Below are 7218 nucleotides of genomic sequence, written 5' to 3' on the forward strand. Positions count from 1 at the left end.
ATGCTGTTCCACATTGAGGGAGGATGACAAGCAGAGCTGCTAGAGGAACAGATAAAGTTGATGGCAATGGTATGTCGTCCCCTGAAGGAGACAGTCACCCAGCAGTGTCAGAGCACTGTCACACAGAAGAATCAAGTTCTAATGGAGGGACGGAGCCTACGATTCCTCGCCCTGGCCCAGAGAGTGTCCGGAAGCAGGTGGCAGAATAGGTCACATCAGGTGCACCCAAGACTGGAATGCCAAGCCCATCTGTAACCAAGCGGGATGAGGACCAACATCTGCAGGCAGCAAATCTGCAACCAGGCAGCCAAAATCGGGAGCTGAGTGGTCAGGTGGAGGCCATGAGGGAGAGGATGAAGGCCATGAGGATGAAGATTAAATGTTACGAAGTTACGAAGGTCCGAAAGAAATAATAAGGGTACCTTACCCTTATGTTATAGAAAATAGATTTTATGTACATCTGTTATGAACGTGAGTTATGTGTTGGAATAACCCATGTAATAGTGCGTGGGGACATGCAAAGTTCCAGGAGGGAAGCATGTAATATCCCAGAACATGTGTTAGTACAATTGTGTTATGTTATTATTATTCACAATGTTATGAATGTATATTATAGCAAAAAGATAAGTAAATAAACTGTTATCTCTCCTAGAGGGAATAATAATCAAAAAGAAACAGCTTTTCACAGAAAAGGACTTAAGTCTTAACAGTGATTGTCACATGAACTAATACACCCCTCAGTATAAACATGTTGGATCTACCATACTAGTGAGCCAACGCAGGAAGGCTCTGGATTAAACAATTTCTCCTACAGAAAAGAGGAAAACTTTAGGAGCCTCCTGAAGTGTCTGAGGCTAATAAAGTTGGGGTACGCATGAGACCCCCGGGACCCCCGAGACCCCATGAGACCCCCGCGAGACCCCCGGTTCTGTCCATATTAATGAGAAGTGATAAAAGGAGCAGGTTAAGATGACGTGAGGAGACCATTGCTGACAGTGGAGAAAGACAGACGGGCTGTAGAGGATTGCGGAGGTGATCCTTACCTAAAAGAAGAGACGCTGGATCACCGAGAACGGAGGTTCGGTGACCAGGTGTAGAGTCTGGGACTGGTAAGAAGGAAGTTAGGAGATAGAAGAGCCCGTGGTAACCAGATTTGGCAACACTGAAAAGGTAACAGAGGAGCTGAGTGGTTCCCAGGAGGTGGCAACATATCCTTCCCATTCCGGAGGAGAGACGCCAACCAGTATAAACACATAGCCCATGGCCTCATCCCTGCCGCTACCGTAGCTCCCCGGTCTTCTGTTCCTCACACCCCTTCTCCACATACCCCCAATCCTTCTCCAGAGAGACCCAGATCTGCTCTTGCTGCCACCATTTTGATGACTTCTCTGACGGGACGGACAGTTTCTATACCTCAGCCGCGCCAAAGATCCTATTCTGAAAATGATAGCACACGTGTGGAAGAAGCCATTGAGCCCTATGCTACTGCCAGAGATCTAGGATTGGAAGAGAACTGGAAAGCCTATGCGAGTCGGAGGAACGTGAGCTCCCCCATCATGTCTTTCGAGTTGAAGACGAGGACACAGAGGAGCAGGTGTAGGACACTGAGAGAGAACATACAAAACTACTGTCTGAGCGGAATACGGAACGGTGATCAAATGAACCAATTTATGCTGTTCCACATAGAGGGAGGACATATTTGTCAGAGCTGCTAGAGGGACAGATGAAGTTGATGGCAATGGTATGTCATCCCCTGAAGGAGACAGTCACCCAGCAGTGTCTAAGCACCCTCACACAGAAGAATCAAGCGCTGATGGAGGGATGGAGCCTCCGATTCCTTGCCTTGGCCCAGAGAGCATCCGGAAGCAGGTGGCAGAATAGGTCACATCAGGTGCACCCAAGACTGGGATGCCAAGCCCATCTGTAACCAAGTGGGATGAGGACCAACATCTGCTGGCAGAAAATCTGCAACTAGGCAGCCAAAATCAGGAGCTGAGTGGTCAGGTGGAGGCCATGAGGGAGCAGATGAAGGCCATGAGGGTGAAGATGAAGAACTTGAAGAATGAAAAGAAGGATCTGGAAGAGATCTGCCGGACATCACAAGGAGAAGTGCAGGCAGCGGAACTGTTCTCCCTGAGGGAGCAGGCACAAGAACTAGTGAACGATGACGACGCTTTAAATATGACAATCCACCAGCTGAATGTGGAGCTGAGCTGCTACCAGACCAAGTATCGGCCTTTGTCCAAGGAGGAGAGTTTGAAGATCGGTGGGTTACCTTCCCGGGGAACCCCTCCGACCTGGCTGCTGGATATGAAATACCTATCGCCATTGCTGATCGCCTATGAAGACTGCATGAAGGAGAACGACCATCTGATTCTGACATTTGAGAAGGAAATAAAGAATTTCAAAGTCTGCATTAATGAGATCGTAGAAGAAAATTAGAATTTTCACCAACTTTTGTCCCAGGACAGACCTGTAATTAATAAAGGATGGGAGCGGCTGCAAGCTCAGAACAAGCTCCTCATATAGGAAAACAGTGTCCTGAGCCAGCAGCTGGAGGTGCTCAGTGGGAAGAGCTGGGAGACTCACGGAGATCACATCCAGGAGGTCTCCCAATTAACAAAGCAGCTAATGAGTTTAGAAGCTACAAAGCGGAGACAGGAGGAAGAGCTGTTATAATCTCAGGAACAGCAGGAAGTTTTATGCTCCATGTACAACTAGCGAACATGGAAGGCAGAGCCGCCGCCGAGGTCAACAACTTAAAAAGCCAGCTTCAGCACCAGCAGGACGATAGCGAGCACGAAGTCCGCAATCTGATGGCCAAGATCTCCGCTTTGCAAGCAGAGAAGAAAGCTCTCCTCCTACAGAGGAGCGACTTTTCAGGGGACAACAAGGTCCTGGAGGTCAAGGTGGAGAAAGTAAAAAAATCAAACAGGAAGATGCAGAGGTGGGTCGGCCAGCTCAAGCAGCACTTGGAGGATGCAATGGAGAAGGAGGTGGCGTCTCAATAGTACCTGGGCAATCTAATAACTCTCTCCGAGAGCATCACAGGGGAATGGGACCAACTCATTCACATGGCCAAAGGAATGGAAGCAGAACAGCATGGAGCCTTGGCTAAGATGGTGGGGGAAATGTGCGTTTGGGGAGACTTTAAGAAAAGGTGAAGGTGTACAAGCAGAAGGCGAGCGTTGTGCGAGCGTGGTGAAAGGCATCGCTCACAAGCTGACAGAGCAGGAGGAAGACTTTGTTGGCAAGGCTGCCCAGTACCAGCGTGAAATGAAGCACCTCCTCTGGCTTCTGCGAGACATGCACAAAACCCTGAACATCGTATTGCAGCAGAAAAGGCAAGTGGAAGGTGAACTTGAAGTCATGTGGGAATCGGCGTCCAATGAGAACAAGCAGCTGAAGGCTCTTCTACATAGCACTTTGAAGCAGAACAAGCCAGCCGACGGCGACTCTTCCTAACAGCGAGATGACTCATCTGTGCGAATTCAGTTACTGCAACGTGAATTCCTCGCTGGCTCGTCTCCGCGTGGCGAGAAATTCACGTTGCAGTTTATTGAAGTTTATTGAAGGGTTTGCCAAAATGGCTACCCCACTACATGAACTTTTACAGGGAAAGTCGGGTGCAGATAAAAAAAAACAATGTCCCCGTGAGATGGACTGACAAGCATCAAGAAGCCTTTGAGCAGTTGAAGTCATCGTTATTGAGAGCTCCGTTATTGGCTTATCCTGACTATGAACAACCTTTTTATGTCAGCACAGACGCTAGCTATCAAGGACTGGGAGCCCTACTGTATCAACAACAAAATGGGAATAACTGTGTCATCCTGTGCGAATTCAGTTACACTATTGGAGCTATATTTCTATATTACTTGGTCGGTGTGAGACGAGATCCTCCACTGAGACACTCTGCCCCCTTAACACTTATATATCTACTATAAATTTGTAGACCACTTCCAACAGTACGGTTCCTACTGTAAATACATTAGATATCATCAAGTGTGTTGAAGGTATCACACCATTGCGGTCTTCTTTTCTTTTGAGTGAGAACCTGGGATTTATTTGGAGTGATTAAGATATCTATCCGGAGTCCTTCCTCCGCTCAAACAGGACTGCATGTCTGCTATTAACTAGTAGACCACACCTTGGGGTACAGTTAAAAATATAAATTTTAACATTTAGAAATAATTGTCTGAAACGTATCACACTATTGGCTGTTCCGCTTTCTCTTGTTTTTCAAGTAAATATTTGAAGAAAAGCTGGAAAGGAGAACAAACCAAATGTGGTAGAAGAAGCTGGAACACTAGACTTGTGCAGCATCTCTGCTCTGTCCCGGTTGCAGCACTATTGATCATATTATATACGAGCGTAATTGAAGCCACTTGCTAAGAGAAGGGTTTTTTTTGGGGCAACCAGAAACCCCCCTGCATTTGCCTATGCATCTAGTGTCCGATATACCAGGACATCTGGAGTATGATCTTCCACCTAGTGTCCCATACACCAGGACTTCCTGAGTATGTTCTACCATCTAGTGTTTGATATACCAGGACTTCCTGAGTATGGGTTACATCTAGTGTCCTATACACCAGGACTTCTGCAGTATGATCTACCATCTAGTGTCCTATACACCAGCACTTCCTGAGTATGCGTTTCCATCAACCACCAGCGGTTCCCAACCTTTTTTCTCTCCGCAATTCCTTGATTAGTCTTGTCATTAATAAGTACCACCTCCTCTTAATTTTAAATATCCACAGTACTTACAAGTGGAGTGGAAGGGAGCGGTATGCGTGTCCTTATATTGAGGAGTAGCGGAGGAGTAGTGTGCGGTCAGGAATCAGGTTCCTATGTGTCTGGCCGCTGGCTGTGTACTTTCTACAGGGTTCTCGCTAACACCTGTAGGATTAATGCCGCTGCCTCATCCACACAAGTCAGTGCAGGGCAGATGAACGCTGATGACTGAGGGCAGCGCAGGTAGCTCCCGATGGATTGCAGGTCTGGCAAAAGCAGGAAGAGATGCTGATGACGCTGCAGATGGAACCGGAATTAACGCAATGTGGGTCATCTCCATGGCAACGGGAAACTTCTTCCGCCATCAGTAGACTTCTTCCTCTTCTTCCGCCTTCACCAATATTATTTTCAATTACACTCAACTGATCTGCAGTTTACCCCCAGGCAGGGCCATCTCTTAACGCATGGGCTTACTGGGTAGCTGCCTTAGGGCCCCACAATTCTAGGGGCTCCAGAGCATTGCTTGCCTAGGGCCCATAATGCAGTCAAGACGGCCTTCCCCCCAGGGTTACACATACACCAGGTTGAGAACCACTGATCTAGTGTCTGATACCATAAGAATTCCTGAGTATGTTCTACCATCTAGGGCAGTGTTTTTCAACCACCGTGACGTGGCATACTAGTGTGCCTTGAGCTGTTCTTAAGTGTGCCCCCAGATCTAGAGATGCCCAAACCAGTTTACAGTCAACTGTTATTTACTGGTCTCTAAGGCGCCTAGAGAATTATGCTGCTTTATCTTATACTATTACTTAACACTTAAGCCTAGAAATAAATGACACTGACACCTTAACTAATAAATAAGACACGGACACCAACTGCGTAAGTTTAAAGGTCATCTGGGATATTTATTTAAAGATGGTATGACCCTAAATTGTTTAGGGATGGCAAGAAGAAGCACTTGAGACCAGCACCCTCAAAACGCGGATGCCCCTCATGGCGGCGACCAGGTCGCCCCACTCGCTGGCATCACTCAAAACAACTTGTGTGTACAGCCCGCTCCGCAGCGGCATGCCACGCCCCTCCTAGGGTCAGACGCGGGCACTTCCAGGAAGTGTCCAGCGCCCCACCGCGTTGAGTCGGGACTCGCCTACCTTCTTGGCAGAGGGGCGGGCCATACCCCACGGAGACCACCTGACACCACACTTGAGTGCTGGTCGAGAGCGCTCAACCGCCACTGCCTTGGCACTCTTACCCTGCCGGGTTAACCTGTGCTTCCACGCCCGCCACCCCAAAACAACTACCTACGCCCTAACTACACTAAACTAGCAAGAATGTCCTGCAGAAAAATAGCTATACCGGGGTCCGATAGGTGAACCCCGTCTGGCCTATACAACTTGGGGTTGGTTTTCACAATGGTGGGATGCCTGACTGCTTTACCACCCTTTGCCACTATGTATCTGGACACGGCGTGGTTCACTTTCTTTCTGGCCTTCTCAACAGCCTCTATACTCCGACACCCCCGCCATGTGAAACGGGGCACTATGTCTGACCAAACCAGTAATATTCCTGGCCAACGCTCCTGTATCCTCGCCATGTCCTTCTCAATTTGAATGGTTAATGCAATGCCCGTCCGCTTGACCAAGTCATTGCCTCCCAGGTGTATAACTAAGACATCAGGTCTGCCTGATCTCCGGGCTTGGAGACTAGCAGGTCGCACAGGCCATCCCACTGAAAACCCCTAATGCCCAGCCAGTGCACCTCCCTTGCCTGAGACAGCACCGTGGTCGCAGCTGCCAATGGGTGCCTAGCAGCCCAATATATGTATGAGTGCCCCACTAACCAAACCCTGCCCAGAGTCATTGAGGAAGGGGAAGGGGCTGAAAAAGAGAAAACCTAAGGTTAGCATATAACCTTATACTGTAAGACACAACTGGAATGCATTGACTATAGACCCGAGTGAAGGGGAAAAATCTTAAAAAACCTCTGGTGGACTGTTGGGGGAGGCCAATTGTAATTAAGTCCCCTGCAGAGGAAAAAGTAAAAAAATTCCCTTCACACCGTCGATTCCAGAACGCTAAAGTTCCCAAACCGATTGTAAACAGTCTCTTTTCGGGTCAGCGCAACAGGCGCTACTTACAACTTATCTAACCTTATATATTTCTTATATGCGGCTGACTTCCACCTCCCCACCGCTTGAACTGAGGATGGTGGAAGCCCCGCTGCGGCTGCGCAAGTTGCCGCCCCAATTCTGAACGAATGCGTTCCATACTCTTTCTCGGGGAGACCCAAGGCCGCGACACACCTCCGAAACACAGCCGCAAACTGGAATCGGGTAAGTGGCCCCACCTCTTTGTGTGCCAGGAACTGTGCTGCGGTGCCCGGTCCGCCCGAGACATACTCCTCAGCCAGGGATACAGGACATATCGCCTTATTGCAGTGCGCTCTCAATGTAATCCAGGCGCCCTTACCCGCTTGGTCTGTCTTAGA

At 48.6% G+C, this 7218-nt stretch overlaps 1 pseudogene; it reads left to right on the top strand.

The window, feature by feature from the left end:
- The first annotated feature begins 236 nt into the window (after positions 1 to 236).
- LOC146009773 (centrosomal protein of 89 kDa pseudogene) lies at positions 237 to 3465 on the top strand (annotated as a pseudogene).
- Positions 3466 to 7218: the final 3753 nt, after the last annotated feature.

This window comes from Crinia signifera, chromosome 6, assembly GCF_055691185.1.
Source record: "Crinia signifera chromosome 6, ASM5569118v1, whole genome shotgun sequence".
Classification (NCBI taxonomy): domain Eukaryota; kingdom Metazoa; phylum Chordata; class Amphibia; order Anura; family Myobatrachidae; genus Crinia; species Crinia signifera.